The following is an 18,714-nucleotide window of genomic DNA, read 5'->3' as shown; positions in this document are numbered from 1 at the left end:
CATCTAGAGACTGATTCTATCAGCCCGTCTGGGATGGGGCCTGGGTCTGTGGCATCTCACTTTGAGACTGGTATTTTGGGAATGTATTTTGAGAAGTACCCACCATCTGTGGCTTGGGTGTGTTTTATCCCCCCCCCCCAGCCCCCCCCAAAAGTTGATGTTTTAGAAGCATGGTTTCTAATGTGGTGGTATTAAGAGGTGGTGGGACCTTTAAGATGTGGGGCTTAGTGGAAGGTGGTTAGGTCATTGGGCATGCTCCGGGAAGGGATTAATGTAGTTTTCTGGGGATCTCCATTAGTTCTTACAAGTTGTTATAAAAAAGAGTAAGCCTGGTCCCTAAATCTCTCTCTGGCTTCCTATCCCACCATGATGTCCTCCACCACTAGTCCCTTAACAAATGCCAAATTGAGATAGCTGTCCAAAATTGGACATTTGGTCTCCAAAACTGTGTGCTAAATAAACCTATCTCTGTCTTTTCAATACTTACCTTCAGGCATTTTGTTACATCAACAGAAAATGGACTAATAGAACTACAACAGAGGATGGTAACTTGCTTAAAGTCATTAGGACTGGGGCAAACGGTTAACAGACTTCTGTTCTCCTTTCCTCTCCTTCAAGATCTCAGTGAAAGTTGATGGCTTCTTTATTGGAATTCATGTAGTTAAACCCAGAGGCTGGCATGGAGAAAGAAATTTCTGAATATGGTAGCAGATTGATCTCCCAGAAGTCACTAACCTAGGGAAGTCAGTGTCTTGAGGTTTCTTCAAATCACTTGCATCTAGCTAACCTGGAGAAACAAACTCAGGCCCTTCAGTGAACAAGAGACACCCAACTGCTGGGACTCAACAGCATGCTTTAAAAGGAAATACCAAACAGAAAGCATGAGCCACAGATGTGGACTTGTAGTCTCCATAGTGGTGTGGCTTGGAAGTGAGTGGGAAACATGGTGAAAGGAGATAAATGTTTAGGCCTAACTGGCAAATACAATTTAAGAGACGCTTTAAATCAGGGGCTGTAGGAATATGGATCTGGCCTATTCCAGTGCCTAGGAATAAGTGTATGCCTAGCCTGAACTGCACCCACAGCAGGTAAACATGGCCCTTTTTTGCTTCTGTTACATTAACCTCTGTGAACAGAATTTTCTCCCTGGAGCAATTCTTCTGCTTATCTGTTTTTTTAGGCCAATGCAAATGTTAATCACCAAGATTCAACTAAATCACTGTGCTGACCCTTGAAAAATGGGGTTTTTGAAAGCAGAAGTAGGAGATACTTACCTGCCAAGTTATTCCTAGGAGATTATGGCAGAAACCAAAATATTTAGACTTATATCTAGCTTGGTCATTAGGCATTTAAAGCCTATCTTAACTGTGGTAAATCATGTTTTTATATTATGCATGAAATAATTTGATATGTGTAGTTTTAATAGCCCATTATTAACTGTAAATGGAGTATTTACCAGCCCTGCTGTTTGAATGACATACATTATGTGTTTATCTAGGTAGTCCAGCAACATAAATGTATTTAATGTCATGAAAAGGCCAGATTTGTCAACATTTTCCTGTTATTATATCATATGGCACCAATGTACTTGAAAGTTAAGCTGCTGCACTGCAGTAAGTTACTTGAAAAGAGTTGCTTTGTTTCTATTTCTTTTTTCTTGTCCAGGAAGATATTAAATATCTACATTTTTTAAAAAAAAGCCTGGTACAAGTAGGAACTAGGAAGTAGAGAAAGAATTGACAGAATTTTGTATAGGCCCAAAGTGTTGGCTTCAGGTTTTAGGGGGAATTATGAAATTTGAAAAGTCCCAGCAAGACCTTCTGCCCCTCAAAGTAACCATTGTGACATCCTGCTAATATTTGAAATCCTACTAATGGTAATTTGTTTCTTTGCACAGCTCTTGAAGCTCAGGTGATTGTTTATGACTTAGGGTGAATTAATTTATCCACTTTTCCCTGAGATTATATTTTGGTTGACTTGAAGGTATAAAAGTGTTGAGTGCCACAGCCGAGTCGGGATGACGCATGGCATTTTTGCCAGAAGTAGTGGTTGAGAGGAGACGCTAGCGAGCCATTAAGATGATGACTTTTGAGTTTTTTTTTTTTTTTTTTTTTTTTTTTGACTTTTTTTTGACTTTTGAGTTCTGGTGGAGTTCCCGTTGAGTTCTGCTTGAGCTCTCGCGGGGATTTCCGGAGAGTTCTCATTGGTTGGCGAAGTGCCGAGGAGGGATTTTCCGGTTGCTGGTTCCTGGAGAGGCCCCGTGGCGGGGGAGTTCCCGGGAGCGTGTGTGGAGTGTGCTGGTAGAGTTCAGAAATAAAGTTTGTTCCTGCTTCAGTGGCTCCTGATTTGTGCCCAGCCAGACTGCGGCATAAAAGTGTGAAGATGCCGGATACCTGGGCACAATCCACTAGGGGAAAAAGAGCAAAAGAAAAGGGCCTAGGGATGGGGATACAGCTCAGTTGGTAAAGCACTTGCCTAGCATGTAAAAAGGTCCTCATTTGATCTCCACTACTAGAAAAAAAGAAAAATCCCTAGAGGAAGAACTGCTTCCTTCACAAATTTTCCAAGGGTTAGCTCCTGCCTGCCACTAGTTGAGACACTACAGGGATGCAGGTCAGGTGCCAGCGAGGCTCCTTACATTCCACTTGGGGAGACAAGATTAATATTAATATTAATGTAATGGAGCATAAGATGGGACCATATGCAATCAGGATTAACGTGATACCACGACAACAACAACAAAACCCCCAAAACAAAATACCAAACCTTTCTTGAATTCTACACTTTTTATTTCAGAAGTCTCTGCAGAAATGAGTCTTCCAACAGAGGCATACAAAGAAATATGGAGAAGAATAAAACATAAGGGCAGAGCGAAAGCACTAGGCATCATTGCACCTGCCATCAAGAACTGCTGAAGTCAGAAACTCATCAGCCTCTTTTTTTGGTGGTTGGTCCTGATTCATCTTTTGATGGAAACATCACTTGGTTTCACTTAGTGATGTCCGACCCAGATGGTACTTAGTGCTCAGATCATCCTTATGCTCCTCCCTCAAGAAAAGCAATGCTAACTAATAAAATTGATTTAATTCAGGAAGTGAATAGGACCACATTTGCTAGGGGAAGATACTGTGCCATACAGGTCAGTGCAGAGTGGGTGGGCATTGATTTATCTTTTATCACTAGGAATATGGTAAGATTTTGTGCTTGTGCATGGGCATGGTAAAGGTAGAAATGAGCTGGGGGTTTCCTGGCTTACTTGACCAATTTAGCAAAATAATGAGTGACCTGGTCTCACTTCTTACAATAGTTTTTTTTTTAATTGTTGAGATTTGGGGTCCAACTGAGGTAGTGATAAAGTATTACTTTGAGGGACATTTCCTTCTCTTCCTCCTGTAATCATGTTCCTTAGGAACCTCATGGGAAGGGTGGCTTTGTTCATATTCTCATATTTTAAAAGTTTTCTGTCTCTTCTCCAAGGATAATCTTGTGTTATCTATCATTTGGGGTTCAGCTCTAGTTCTTCCTCTTTGAAAATGTCTATTCCATACTTAGTGATTTTTCCTTTCTCGGATCTTTTCCAACACCTGGGCTCTCTCCTACCTTCTTGTCATTTACATACAGCCTTGCTGCTTGCTATGTCTGCCTTGCTAAAAGTGTCCTAAACTGCCAGCTAAATACAAATATCTCAGCAGCCCATGGCTGCCTCCTGGAGATCAGGGCATACACCACAGTGAGTTTATTCCAATTTTGTGTTGCTCTTTGATGATTTAACATGCTGTTTTCAGGGCTTTTGAGGTTACCTTATACTTTGACATTCACAACAGCACATAACAAAGAGATGAGAACTTAAAGGATGGTCGGTAAATATCTGCTGACCTTTGACTTATTTCAAGATACGCATCTTAGTGTTTTTCTGTACCTCTGACCCTCAGATGGTTTTGTATGTTGGCTTTGTCATGATACTGGGTATGTTTTGAGATTCCATCATCAGCCAGGGTTTGGGAGTGATAAAACATGGAAAGGAACTGCAGTGGACATACTGCATGCTGAGGAAATAAGTGGGGATGGATTGTCCTTGCCTGTGCTGCCCTTACTATCAACAGGTCTAGTCTATTTCTTACTCCCTTGAATATAGGCTGGCCCATGATTTATTTATTTATTATTTATGGTTTAGTGTATTGAACCCAGGAGCACTTGACCTCTGAGCCACAGTCCTAGCCCTTTATTTATTTACTTTTTAAAAATTTGAGACAGGTTCTCACCAAGTTGCTTAGGGCCTTGCTAAGTTGCTGAGGCTGTATTTGAACTTTTGATCCTCCTGCCTCAGCCTCCCAAGCGGTTGGGATTATAGGCGTGTGCCACTCTGCCCAGCTTGACCCATGATTTATGTTGACATGTTTCACAATATCATGAGCTGTGATGAAAGTTATGTTGTTCAGGATTCTGAGTCCAGTGTCTTGTAACTTCTGCTTCACTCTTTTGGGAACCCAGCTACTAAACAGAGAAGCTTGGGTTAGACCACTGAATGATGAGAGACTTCACAGAGACAGAGGCTAGCCCCCTAGCCTTTCTAGTTAAAGTGAGGCCCTCTTAGATTTTGAAGCTCTCCCTGGCTCAGCATTTGAATGTGGCCACATAAGTTAGCACAGAATTGCCCAACCAAATCACAAGATCATAAGCAACAAAAAGTTTTTTTTGTTTTCAAGCCATTAAGATTTGGAGTTGTTTATTCAAAGTGTTAAGTAACTGAAAGCAAGGCCTGTGTTTTAAGTTACTAAGATTTTGGCATCGCTGATCTTTAACTGAAGCTTAACTTGACCTATACTGGCTGATAAAGCTAACAATTGTAATTTAATCATATAACTTGATTTATTCAAATGGGTTTGTTTTCATTAATGATATATTTTAATTTGTTTCTATCATTTTATTTTGTGTTATTTGTCCAACTTTTCTTCTTTTTCATCTTTTGCTTTCTTTTTCTTCATTTTATTTCTTTTTGTCTTTTCCCTTTCCTGTGTTGATTGAATATTTTTAAAATTCAAGATTATCAGTTGAATTCAATTCAACTTACACTTATTTTAGTTTATCATCTTTATGTTCTTTAATGATTACCAGGGTCATTTAAAATTGCCTAACTTACTTAACAAACCTAACTATCTTAATTATTTTCCTGAATGATACAGTGATTTTTATCATGCTTTAACTGATTGATTCTTGCCCAACTTGTTGACTGTGTTGCTCTGTGTTTAATTTGTTGTACTTTGGTCTTATTTTTCCGTCATACAAGGTAGATATTATTAATATTGTCTTATATGGTGAATGCTTATTTTTATTTACTCCCACATTTACCTATATATTTATAATTATTTATACATGCATTAATATCTTTTGTCTTTCAGTTTTTTTACTCTCGTTTCAGATTTTATCATTCATTTTTGTTTTGGGAATGACTTTCTGTTGTGTGAAGTACATTTCTTCAGAATTTCCCTTAATAGGGCTTTTTGGTAGTGTGATCTCCCCTTTTGTTTCTCTCTTGTCTATAAATTATTTTATTTTCACTTAGGTCGTTTTTCTGGCTGTAGAATACTAAGTCCAATGTTTTTTTCTATCAGCACAATAACAATATGAGTCCCCTTGTTCTGGCTTTCACTGTTGCCCTCATAAGTTAGCTACCATTTTAACTGCCATTTTGTTAGGTGAACTCTCTTTCCTTCCTGGCTATTTTAAATATTTTATTTTTGTCTTGGTGTTTTTCAGTTATAACATGATGTGTATAGGTTTTTAAATATCGATTAAGAGTACTTTGGGCTTCCTGATTTTGAGGATTCCTATTTTTCATCATGAGAACATATTTCGAAAAGTTCCCAGCCACTGTCTCTTTAAATATCCCTTCTTACATATTCTCTATTGTCTCTTTTGGGAATTCTAGGTAACTATATAGAAGTCTGCTTTGTTCTATCCTGCATGCCTTGCAAATTCTTTTCCTATCATGATTTCTGATTAATTTCTTTAGACCTGCCTCCCAGTTTATTATTCTCTCTTTGGATATATCTAATCTACGACTTAAAATAATTCATTGAAATTTAAGTTCAAATTATTATATTTTATTTCTGGAATCTGTCTAATTCTTCCACATATTGTTGGTTGTCTTTAATACCTTTTGAGGCTTACAGTTAATTCCCAAGCATCCCTTTTACTTCACAGTTACAATTAATATAGTTAGTAATATTGCTTATTTTGTGTCAACTGATTCCATTATCTGAAGACTTTTTTTGGTTTGATATGCTGTCTATAATTCTGATAGTTCTCACTCATAGTGTCTTGGTTTCTTTTCTTTTCTTTCTTTTTTTTTTTTTTTGACTGTGAGTTACACATTTTCTTTGTACCTTTATCTATGGGAATTCTTTATGAAGTTATATTCATCTAGAAAGAGTTTACATTTCATTTTGCTAGTCACCTATACACTATGAGTCCAGGATCATTAAAAAAACAAACAACACCCGCCCTCCAAATGAAACAACTTTATTGAAGTATAATACCAAAAAATTTACCCATTTTAAACATATAGTTTATTGAGATTTGGTAAGTTTATAGTGTTATACAACCATCATAATGATCCAGTTTGAAAACTTTTCCATATTTCTCCAAGATCTCTTTGCCTTTGTTTTATTCCTACACCTCAGGCTCCAGCACCTATAAATCTACTTTCTTCCTCTGTAGATTTGGGTTTTTTTGACTGTTTTATATAAATTAAATCATACAATATGAAGTCTTTTATACATGGCTTCTTTCACTTAGCATAATATTTCTGAGGTTCCATGTACTTAGGATAATATTAGGCTTGAAATTTGCTGGACCTCATAAGTAGCATGAATTAAGATCAACAAGGGCCAGCTTGGAGACACAGATTTTTCCCTCCATCCAATGCTAATGCTGAAGTAGACAAGTTTCCCTGTTGACTCTTTCTGAGTAGCAGATTTATTGATAAGTGACCCTCTTGCAGAGGGTATATCTCTTTGTGATCCCACTTTTATGTTAGATTCTCAACTTATCTCCAGTGTGGCCATCAAAGTGGAAATTCAATGTCTCCAGGTTTCAGAAGAGACCCTGGGGCAAAGCTAGCCTTAGCCCACAGGCCCTAGACATTTTCCATTTACTTCATTTTTTGCTCTCTCTTTTTCATACAATGTGTCAGTTCAGCAATGCTTTCAGAAATATAAATTTTTTTTCCCCCAGTATTTCATATATTTTAGTGGAAAGAAACCTTCAGAGTATTTCATTTGCTATCCCGCCTAAAATAGAAGGCTGACATGTTCCTTCTCCTTACAAGAGTCACTTTTTACCTGTTTGGATCTCAGGTTGAGAATGAGGGGAAATCTTCCCATTCCCATCTCAGTCTCTCCTTACCACTGCCACCTCCTCCCTCTCCCCACTTACCTGTACAGTCTGTACTGTCATTCACGTGTCCACTTTGTTTAGCAGCAATTTGCAATCACATCGGTACATTCATTCCCTCATATGCCTTTGCTAATCCTTTGCACTCCTGGTGGGCCAGTAAAAACAGCTATTTCTCAGACTGCAGTGGGAGTTGCTAAGGTGTCTGTTCAGCTTAAGGCGTGTCATATTCAAAGTTGAGATGGGAGGGGCAGGGATTAGAGCTGAATAAACTGAGGCTTTGAGAGGCAAAGTGACTTGCTCAGTTTCACAGACAGCTGGAACTTGAACTCAGACCCAGAGATTCCCTGAGACAGTGTTGTTTCTACCATGTCTTTCTGCCCCTTCTTGGTGACAGGGAAACGGGTGTGGGAAAGACTAGCACTGATGCATTCATTGATTGAAGAGGTAAAGTTTTGGAGGTCTATGGGTTTTCTTCATCTTTGACTTCTGCATCTCCATTGCACATTGTTATGTGCGAGTAGCAGTTGAGGAAAACAAACACATGAGCAAAAAAACCCCAGCTGCTCACTGTTTCTGTTTTGAAACAACATGGATCATTTTGTAGGGAAATTTCTCACTTCTCAGCATGTTAGAGATGGCCTGCTGGCTTGACCCTTTAAGTGGAAGCAAAGGAAAGGGTATCCCAAAGTCTTAATCCCAGTCCATCAGCCCCGCTTCAGTAAGTTTCTTACCTCACTTTGGGGGAGGGATGATGTTATTAGTGTCCTTTCTAGCAGTTTAAAAAAACAGACAAATGTGGCTTAAAGTGAAATCCTCAGTGATTGAAAATATCATTAGAAACAGGCTCCTGGTGTTCATTCTGTCATTTCCAAGGGGTTCTGATGAGCTTCGTTTATATGGTGCACTGTGTGGAGCTGGTGGAAGCCCAGGACAGTGTGTGTGCGTGCTGGTGACAGAGTTCCTTCTGTGGAGGGAGGTGGGAAGGTAGAGGCAGGCGGGTGTCACCTACTCATTTGAAACTGGGGCAAGCCCTAGACAGGACCTGCAGGCTTGCTTGTGGTGCAGTTCCCAGGCCTTACATCCAAACGGCCTCCAGATTTGTCTGCCTGGTGCCCAAATAACGCACTGGTGAGACGATAAAGCATCCAGCAGGGCCAACTGAGTCAAGGAGATGGACAATCACAGCCACGGGGGCGGTGGGGGGGAGTCACAACCAGGAAAAAAAAAAAAAAGCAAGCAAACTAACAGCTGTTGGCCTGAATTCAGTAAAAGAAAGTGGGAGAGGGTGGAGATATAGAAATACAGCAAAAATTCTGTGTCGGTCTCTGTCTTCTGCTCCCCATACTTTCTGGGAAAATAAGATTTTTTGTTGTTAAAAAAGATCCCTGTGTAGGTTGAAAAAATCGAAGGCAACACCAAACCCCTTTCTTCATCCTAAAGCACAAGCTCCTTAGGGTCTAATTTGCATGTAGGTAGATTCAAAACAGCTCAAGTTTTGCACATCTAATTGGATGGAATTTGAGTCCTTCCCTGAAGCTGTAAAAGAAAAAGCAGGCCCCAGAAACATGATGAAGTGCTCTTTAGGTGACAAAGATTTGAAACTGCCGTTCTTAGGGCTCGCAGGAGATTCCTACAGCAGCCTTCAAGGCCACTCTCCCAAGGCAGTGCTGAATTGACACTTTTTTCTGCCTTACATAAGTAAGAAATGCACAAATGAACATAGGTGCAGCAGTAAAAATCACAATGAATAATTGGAGCCGTTTCCAAACCTCACGACCTGATTTTGTTTGCATTTGATTCCATTGGAAAGGGTAGGGCAAAAAGTAAGAAGTAGGAATGTTCCCAGTTGAAGTCCCTAGGTTGTCTCTGGTGTTGTCACAACTTGCCTATATCCCCTTGGCACTAACTACACTAGTACTGATCTGTTTTAGTCAGTTTTTTTGCTGCTGTGACTAAAAGATCTGAACAGAACAATTGTAAAGGGGGAAACGTTTATTTGGAGGCTGACTGCTGCAGAGGTCTCAGTCCATGGAGGTCCATTCCCCAGGGGCTGGAGGTGAGGCTGAACTTCATGGTGGAAGAGTGTGGCAAAAGTGAGCCGCCCACGTGGTGATCAGGAAGCAGAGAGAGGTGGCATTTGCTGGGGAGCCCTCTCCTGCCCTAGGTGCTTCCTCCTTAGAGGGCCCACCCAGGACGGCTCTTCTGAGCAAGTCTTGACACCTCTGCCGCCTCCAAATCCATCTTACATATTGTTTCTGGACACTCTGCAAACAATAAACCATGCCTTCATGGAGTTTGCATTCTAATTGGGGGTGGGGGGAGAAGGCAATTAAAAGGTTAATGAAAAAATAATGAAGACAGCATATACACAACTGGTTCAGGGTGACACATGCCTCGAAGAAAATAAAAGGGGATAATGAGCCGAGGGGCTGCCAATGGGTGTCTTGCCATTTTAAATAGGAGTGGTAGGGAAGGCCTCACGCAGTTACCTTTGAGCAGCTGGAAGCAGGACAGAGTTCAGGCCACCAGCATAACTAGGACAAGGGGTTCCAGGGAAGCCCCCTGCAGAGGCTTCCGCAGTAGCAGGCCTGGTGTCCTCAGGGACACTGCCAATGTCTTTGCTTTGACACTGGGTGGGACAGGAGCCCCTGCTGTATGGGAGCAGAGGGGGACTGATCTGCTCTTGTCTCCTGCCCAAGAGGTGATGGGGCAAGTTTGACAAGTTCATTTTAGGCCAAAGTGAATGCGATGGATGTGGCAGCTGACAGCCCACTGCCCACCTCTCCGTTAGTTTGGAAACATTTTTTCATTATGTTGTTTGTTGTTGTTATTATTATTATTATTTAACCAGGGATGCTTTACCACTGACCTGTAGCCTCAGCCCTTTTTATTTTTTATTTTGAGACTGAGTCTAGCTGAAGTTGCTGAGATGACCTTGAACTTGGATCCTTCTGCACCAGCCTCCTGAGTCACTGGGATTACAGGCATGTGCCACCATGTCTGGCTTCATTATGTTAAATTCAAAACACAAAAGTAAAGAAAATAGTGTAATGGATTCCCATGCACCTTCTGCCCAGCTTCAGGATTTACTGATCCAAGGACAGTCTTATTTTATACCTGTAGTCTCCAGCCGTCCCTGGTTCTCCCCAACCCCCAGTACTAGGAATTGAACTCAAGGGTGTTGTACACTAAGCTCTATCCCCAGCCCTTTTTATTTTTTGAGACAGGGTCTTGCTAAGTTGCTTAGGTCCTTTCCAAGTTGCTGAGGCTGGCTTCATACTACAATCCTCCTGCCTCAGCCTCCCGAGTCACTGGGAATACAGGTGAGCACTGCCATGCCCAGCTCCCCCTGGCTTTTTGAAGCAAAGACAGACACTGTAGCACTTCATCTGTACTTATTTCACTGAGGATCTCAAAAGCATAAGGGAAAGACATAACCATAATATTTATCATACAAAAACACAGAATAAAAATTATTTGATATCTTCAAATATCCAATTCATCAGTGTTTTTTTCTATATCTGTCTGAATAATATTCAAATAAAGTCCATATGTTGCATTTCATTTTCTTAAAATTTTTTTAAAAGTTTTTCTTTTTTTTGAGAGAGAGAGAGATAAAGAGAGAGAGAGTTTTTTTTAAATATTTATTTTTAGTTCTTGGCGGACACAACATCTTTGTTTGTATGTGGTACTGAGGATCGAACCTGGGCCGCACGCATGCCAGGCGAACGTGCTACCGCTTGAGCCACATCCCCAGCCTTCATTTTCTTAAAAATTTTAAATAGAATTAATCTTATTTTTTAGAACAGTTTTGAGTTCACAGCATAATTGAGAGGAAGGTACAGAGATTTTCCATGGGCTCCCTGCACCCACAGATATGCACAGTGTCCCCCATTATCAGCATCTCCTACCAGGAGGTGCATTTGTTAGAACTGATGAACTACATTTATGTATCATTTTCACCCAGTTTATGCTAGGGTTCAAGTTCACTCTTGGTGTTGTGTATTTTATGGGTTTGGATAAATATATGATGGCATGTGACCATCATTATAGTATCATACAGGCTAGTTTCACTGTCCTAGGAGTCCTCTATTTACACATATTCATCTCTCCTCAACCCTTGGCATTCACTGATCTTTTTGCTGTCACCATAATTTTGCCTCTTCTGGAATACCATATAGTTGGAATCATACAGAATACAGTCTTTTCGGATTGGCTTCTTTCATTTAGAAATATGTATTTAGGTTTCCTCCATTTCTTTTCAGTGCTTGACAGCTTGTTCCTTTTTAGTGCCGCGTAACATTCCATCGTCCGGATGTACCGCAGTTTATCTGTTCATCTACTGAAGGACATCATGGTTGCTTCCGAGTTTTGCCAATTATGAGTAAAGACACCATAAACATCCATGTGTGTGTTTTTGTGTGGACATACATTTTCAACACCCTTAAGTAAATGCATGATTATTGGATGTCTTTCAGTTTTCAACCTCTAGGTTCCTTTTCCATCTCTTTCTCCTCTTTTTGGGGTGCTGGGGATTGGACCTAGGGCCTCACAAATATGAGGCAAACACTCTACCACTGAGCTAAATTGTGTCCCTTTCTATCTTTTTTTTTTTAATCCTTCCATTTTATTTGTTGGAAAAAAACTGGTTTGCTTTTCCTATAGAATTTTTTTCAGTTTGGATTTTTCTATCTGTATCTCAGTGATGCTAACTGGTTTTCTCTCTCCATTGGATTTCCTATAAAATGGTCGTTAAATCTAGAAGTATGATCACACTCAAATCTGAATTTTTTGGTAAGAATATGTTACAGGGGGTGTTGTACTCTTCCGTCAGCCTTTCCTCAAGGGCTCTGGGAGATGGAGTGCTATAAGGTTATTGAGGGAGAACATTTTGGGGATGGGTGTGGCTAAGGTCTTTAACTTGAGCTAGACAGATGGTGTTATGGTTTAGATGTGAGGTATCCCCCAAAAACTCACATGTGAGACAATGCAAGAGAGTTTAGAGGTAAAGTGATTGGGATATGAGAGGCTTAACCCCATCAGTGCATTAATCCCTATCCCCCTGATAGGGATTAATTGGGTGATAGCTGTAGGCGGGAGGTGGGTCACTGGTGCGTAACTTTGGGGTATATATTTTGTCCATGGTGAGGGGAACTGTTGCTCTCTCTGCTTCCTGGTACCATGTCCTGAGCCACTTTCCTCCACCACCTTCTTCTACCATGATCTTCTCTCTCATCTCAGGCCCTGAGGAGAGGAGTTGGCCATCTTTGGACTGAGACCTCTGAAACCATGAGAGCTAAGTAAACTTTTCCTCCTTAAAATTGTTCGTGTCAGGTCGTTTACTTGCAGCAACCAAAGCTGACCCAAAATGGCTTTAACTTCACCTGCTGTGCATAAAACCAGCTCCTGGTTGGAGGTGTGTGTGTGCCTGAACTCGTGTGTCTTTGTATCATGAGAAATTGATGTGTGATCCAGGTATGCAAAATGTCCTGGCTTCTCAAGGAAATGGAACCTACTAATGAGAAATAGAACATTCAGATATCAACAATAAAGACTGTGCTGATATCACTGTCAGGAGAAATTGCGGCCACAAAGACCCAGAAGAGACAGGGTTTCCACGTCTGACTTGACACATGTTGTGGGACACACTCTCGCTTATTTGTTAGATTAACCCCTCCCTCTTTAATTTTTCAAATGCTGTATGGCAATTACATTTGGTGTTGTATTTTATACATAGCATATTTGTTCTTAGACTTTTGTGACTCCTGCTAGTTAACTGCACAGTTTTCTATTAGTGTGAAATTCTACTTACTGCAGTACCAGGAAGTTTTCCTATTGTTTTGACTGTATTGCTTCTTTCTGGACTCCTAGGTTTGCCTCAAGAAATTCAAATTATGAATCTCGGTGACTCCGTATTCATTAGAGGAGAGTGTTCTGGTTTAAACACATCTTCTCCTTTGTTCCTTGACAAAGGAATGAGTCTTTGGAACTGGGTTGATGTTGAAGAGTGGGGTGCCCATCCCAGGCCCATGGCTGGTTTTCAAGGAGTTGAGGATGTTTCTGTGATGGACAAGGAAAGGACTGTGTACTGTGTGTCCCCACTGTGCGCTAATGACACAAATTCTCCTCCTGTCCCACCCACAGAGCCGGCTTCTTGTTCTGTTGAGGTGCAGAGGTGCCATGTGCTCTCCCTGGCCGTGCTTGTCCATCTTTTTAGGTTCCACGAAGCCTTCCCCAGCCCAACCTCCCCAGGGCTCTGTGGTCTAACCCCAGCTTAGTAGGCACGTTTGTCCTGTGTTACTCATTACTTGTCTCTGGTGTGTTGACATCATGCCTCTACCTGATATGTAAATCTGAGAGCAGAAATGGCCCCTCTTGGTTGTCTGCAGTACACCCCACCAGCCTGCCATGCTACAGACACCCAGTCATCACCTGCTGATCATTATTTCCTATTTGAGGGAGGTGAGGGGCGTAGAGTGAATTTTCATAATTAAGCTTATGGAATAATCTTAAATGTGGAATCATAAAGACATTGACAATCAAGCTGACATATGCATTGAGGTCTGTTCAAATTCTTGTCTTCCCTCCTTTCCCTCAAATATGTGCTGGGCATCTGGTAGGTCAGGAGAGGCAATCTTGTAACATGTGGCCAACGCTATATTAGAGGTAAGTCACAGGAGATGGGATGTGAGGGGAAAGGGTGAGAGATTCCTCTGATAGTTCTTTCTTACCTTTGCCTTCCTATTGACTTTGGTGAGTAATTCTTTCCAAGAATGGGTTTTGTGGGGCTGGGGCTGTAGCTCAGTGGTAGAGTGCTTGCCTAGCATGTGTGAGGCACTGGGTTCAATCCTCAGCTTCACTTAAAAATAAACAAATAAAATAAGAATGGGTTTTGTAACATTATGGAGTAATGGTTTCTACCCTGATTATCCCTTAGCACTGGAAGAAGCAGTCTCCATGTGGTTTTAGAGTCCAAGCCCTGGAGTTAGATCTGGGTTCTAGTCACAATGCTAGGTGACCCTGGGAAAGCTTCCTAACCTCCCCAAGCCTCAGTTTCCTCAAATGAAACATGGGGATCACCATTATCTAATTAGAGGAGAAAGATGGGAATTCAATAAGATGATGAAGGAATTAGGGGGTCTGGTGCATCGTGAATACTTAGTAAATGTTGGCTGTTAAAATATAATTAGAAAATGTTCATTCTGGCTTTATCCTTTCTTCTCCTTCTGCCTAGAACTCATGTCCCTGTCCTGTGGTACCATATGTACCATTGAGCCTTAGAGAAATGTCTTGTTGGATTCTTGTATTTCAGTGCCAAGGGAACTGTTCAGATAGGTGGAAGACGGACGGTGCACAGGAGCTTCGAGTACTGCTGTGGGTCCGCTTTCCATCACATCCGCTGCCTTTTCTGGGCTTACTCTTTACCAAGTGCAGAGCCAAGAGGTGAGGATTTCTGTCTGTCCCATTGGGATGTAGGGGGTGAATGAGTTAACATTTACAAAGTGCTTTGAGCTCCTTGGAGAAAAGGCATAATCTAAGTATTCTCATTAGTGCATGAATAATAGATGAGCATAAAGCACTTTGCAAATATGAAGTTCTTTAGCAATGCTAAATAATACTTCCACCAACCTACCTGTGAGTGGAGGGGCTGGTTCTTGGGGCTCTGTTAGTTCTAGCCTTCACTCTCACTAATGCAAAGCATGACCTTAGGCAAAAATCAGCTCCCCTTTTGGGTCTCAGAACAGAGGGATCAGAATGGGTGATGTTGTGGGCAATTCTAATTCAGTGCCTCTTTTTTAGGGTTCTTTGTTTAGATGGGGAAATGGCTGTAGCAGGAGTCAGAGTTGTCATTTGTGGATTTCTCCAGAGTGGAATGAGACACTGGTAGATTTTGACACTGATGATGCCTGCTCTCTTCTACTCTTTGGGCCCACTGAGAATGGGCTTACCTTTTCTCTCAGGGGTAGGTTGGGGGGTGGGTCTTGCACCTAGGGCAGTGGAGAAAAGAACTCCAGGATTTGGGTCCTAGAAAATACTTCATGACTGTTGGGGTTTGGATATGAGGTGTCTCTCAAATCTCCCGTGTTAGTGCAGGAATGTTCAAAGGTAAGTGAATGGATTATGAATGGTGACCTAACCATCCTAGTTTGAATGGACTGGGTAGTAACTGTAGGCAGGGAGGGTGGAGCTGGAGGAGACGGGTCACTGGGGCTGTGCCCTGGAAGGGTGTGTCTTCCCTGTGTTCCTTTACCCTTTTCTGTCTCTGCTTCCTGACTCGCCTTGAGCTGAGCAGCTTCCCTTTGCCCTGCCCTTTGCCCACGATGTTCTGCCTCACCTTGGGCCCAGAGCAATGGAGTAGGCTGTCTGTGGACTGAGGCTTCTGATACCACGAACCAAAATAAACTTTTTATGTTCTTCAGTTGTTTTGTTGGATATTTTGGTCAAAGCAAAGCAAAAAGCTGTCTAAACAATGAACATATATACCCTGTAAAAAAAATGTGGTAAAATAACACAACGTAAAGTTTACCATCTCATTCAGTAGTGTTGAGTACATTCACATTGTTGTGCAACCAATCTCTAGAACTCTTTCACCTTGCAAAACTGAAGCCTCATGCCCATTAAACTACAACTCCTCATTCCTCCCTCCTCCTCCCCTGCCAACAACCCTTCAACTTTCTGTCTCTGACTCTTCTAGGTTTGTCATGTAAATGGAATCCTATGGTATTTGTCTTTTTGTGACTGATTTAATTTCACTTAGCATAATGTCCTTGAGGCTCATCTATGTTGTAGTGTGTGTCAGAATTTACTTCCTGTTTAAAGCTGAATAATATTCCATTGTGTGTGTGTGTGTGTGTGTCTGTGCAGTGCGCGTGCGCATGTGTATCACTTTCTGTTTATTCTTTTATTTGTTGGTGGACACTGAAGTTGCTTCCACCTTTGCTTGCAGCTGTTGTAAACATGGGTATATAAATATCTTTTTGAAACACTACTTTCGATTCTTTTGGTTTTTTTTTTTTTTTACACAGAAATGGAATTATTGGATCATATGGCAATTCATTTTCAAACTTCTAAGGAAATGACCAAATCTGTTTATTCTCCAAAAATATAGACTCGGAAGAATCTTTGATGGCCTCAGATTCTCTAGGCTGCATGGTGGAAGCTACTCTGGGGTAGAGCAATTCTAAAGCTAGGGATCAAGCTAAAATCCCCCTTATCTTTTGCCAGTTGGCCCATGAGATGACAGAACAAGACCAGGCCTAACACACAGCCTTGTGAAGTCTTAAGGAAATGTTCCTGTGGCTTCGCGTCTTCGCTCCAGGCCATGTGATGGTTCTCACTTCTCACCACCTTTGGCTTCCCCCACAGAGGCTGCATTATTTCACCTGTGCAGCTTCCCTTGGCTTACTCAGAGCATGGACAGCTCTCATCTGCTGTAAACCACAGTTCTCTGCTCCTGTAGAGCCTCCCAGATCCAACATTTGGGAAAATCACAAGCTGGGAAGAGAAAGATGTTTCCTACAGAACATGCCTGGGAAATGGAGATCTTCTGAGGCTGTGTCAGGTTGAATATTGAATCAGCTGAGATGTGTGTAGCTGCAAGTCACGTCTGACTAACAGTGGCTAATGTAAAGAAGACGTTTAATTAATTCATGGAAGTGGAAGTCTGGGCAGTTTTAGATTTGTTGTGAGGGCTCAATGGTGTCATCTAGGAACCTGGATCTTTCTATGTAACTCCAGCTCGTTGGCTTTTATTCTTAGGCTTTTGTTCTTATTGCCGTGTGGTTACCAGTAGTGGCCTCACCTTCAAACAGTAAATCCTCACACATTCACGTTTAAGGTTGGAGGAAATGGAAGCTCTCATCTTCTCTCTCTTGTTTAACAAGAAAAATCATTCTTTTTTTTTTTTTGGTGCTGGGGATTGAACCCAGGGCCTTGTGCATGTGAGGCAAGCACTCTACCAACTGAGCTATATTCCCCAGCCCCAAGAAAAATCATTCTTTCAGAGGCTCTGCCAAGTGAAATTTCCCTTAGAGTTCATCAGAATCAAGTTGTACCTTCCCGCCTGAGATAATCACTGGGTATTGGGATTGGTATTGTCATGATAGTCTTGGACAAATTACAGTTGATCTGGTGGGGACAGAAACATGTTGCTACCTGAGCAACAGTGGAGTGCCATCCCCCTGAGAGAGCAGGGGTTAGGAATTATTAGTGTCTATCACAAATATATAACCCGGAGGAAGAATTGACAAAGACGGCCATTTTTATATATACATTGTAATTTAGAAAGACATTTAATGAAGGACTTTTAAACTTCTCTGTTAAACTCACCAAGACAGAAAGACTAGATACCTTGCCCTATTTCTTAAGTATTTCCTTCAACCCCTTTTGATCTTTCTCCAGCTGTGCTATAGAGATAATAATAACATAACTGAATAATATTTCATGATACACAAATAATTTTTACATACATCATCCATTTGGCCTTCATGCTAACTATGTGAACTATGTAAGAAATTAATATAATTTTTATTATTTTTTATTGGACTTAGGTTTAGAAGGTTGAGCTAATCATACTCTCTGCACATGGAACACTAGCATCTCTTTTCGTACCTGACCTCTGTCTATTCATAATTAACTAACAGTTCATTCTCCTTTTTCACTATCTATCTCCCACTCAAATTGCTTTTCCTCCATGTAGACAAATCATTCTAACTATGTCCAATGTCTATCTTGTTATTTATATGTATATTTGAAAAATGTGTATTTTGTTTAGAGTGCATGCAGTTTCATTTACATAAAAGGTAAAACCCTGTAGGTCTCAGTCTTGTTTGTACATTTTTCACTGTGCACTGTTTTCAAGAGTGATTCCTGTTGCCCTGTGGTCTACTCCTTGCCTGGAAATGCTGCATAATATTCCACCAAGTCCTTTCATCATACTTTACTCAGCTCTGCCCCCTGGTGGAAACCTTAATGGCCTCCCACTCTACCAATAAACATCACTATTACACTATTTTGGGAAGTATTTGAAAAAGGAGGGGAAGGGCAATATATCTAAACTCCTTTCTTTCCACTTACCAGGGGCCAGAATGTCATGCTTCAAAGACTGTCTGACTTCAAAGTAAGTGGAGTCATTGAATCAGATAGTGTTATAATCAGAATGGGCCTTAGAGACTGTCTAGTCTAACTCTCCTAGTTATAGATAAGGAAATGGAGGCCCAGAGATGGGAAGTCAATTGTCTGAGGTCCACACAGGTAGAGACAGAACCGGACAGGCAACTGGAGTCCTGCAAACCCAGCCATTGCCCTTTTCACTTC

At 41.1% G+C, this 18,714-nt stretch overlaps 1 long non-coding RNA gene across 3 annotated transcripts in view; it reads left to right on the top strand.

Moving 5' to 3' along the window:
• LOC107139518 overlaps positions 1-18,213 on the top strand; it is a 19,382-nt gene extending 1,169 nt beyond the window's left edge. The window contains exons 2-4 of one of the 3 annotated variants that reach the window (XR_007348818.1): positions 12,640-14,064; positions 14,711-14,841; positions 16,425-18,213. This is a non-coding gene — a long non-coding RNA (uncharacterized LOC107139518). Of the gene's footprint in view, positions 1-12,639; positions 14,842-16,424 lie in introns of all 3 variants that reach the window. The other 2 variants (XR_001503163.2, XR_007348817.1) reach the window with 2 other exon arrangements.
• The last annotated feature ends 501 nt before the right edge of the window (positions 18,214-18,714 follow it).

This window comes from Marmota marmota, unplaced genomic scaffold (assembly GCF_001458135.2).
Source record: "Marmota marmota marmota unplaced genomic scaffold, marMar, whole genome shotgun sequence".
Lineage (NCBI taxonomy): Eukaryota > Metazoa > Chordata > Mammalia > Rodentia > Sciuridae > Marmota > Marmota marmota.
The sequence above is the reverse complement of the archived record's forward strand: the minus strand, read 5'-3'. Positions and strand labels throughout refer to the sequence as shown.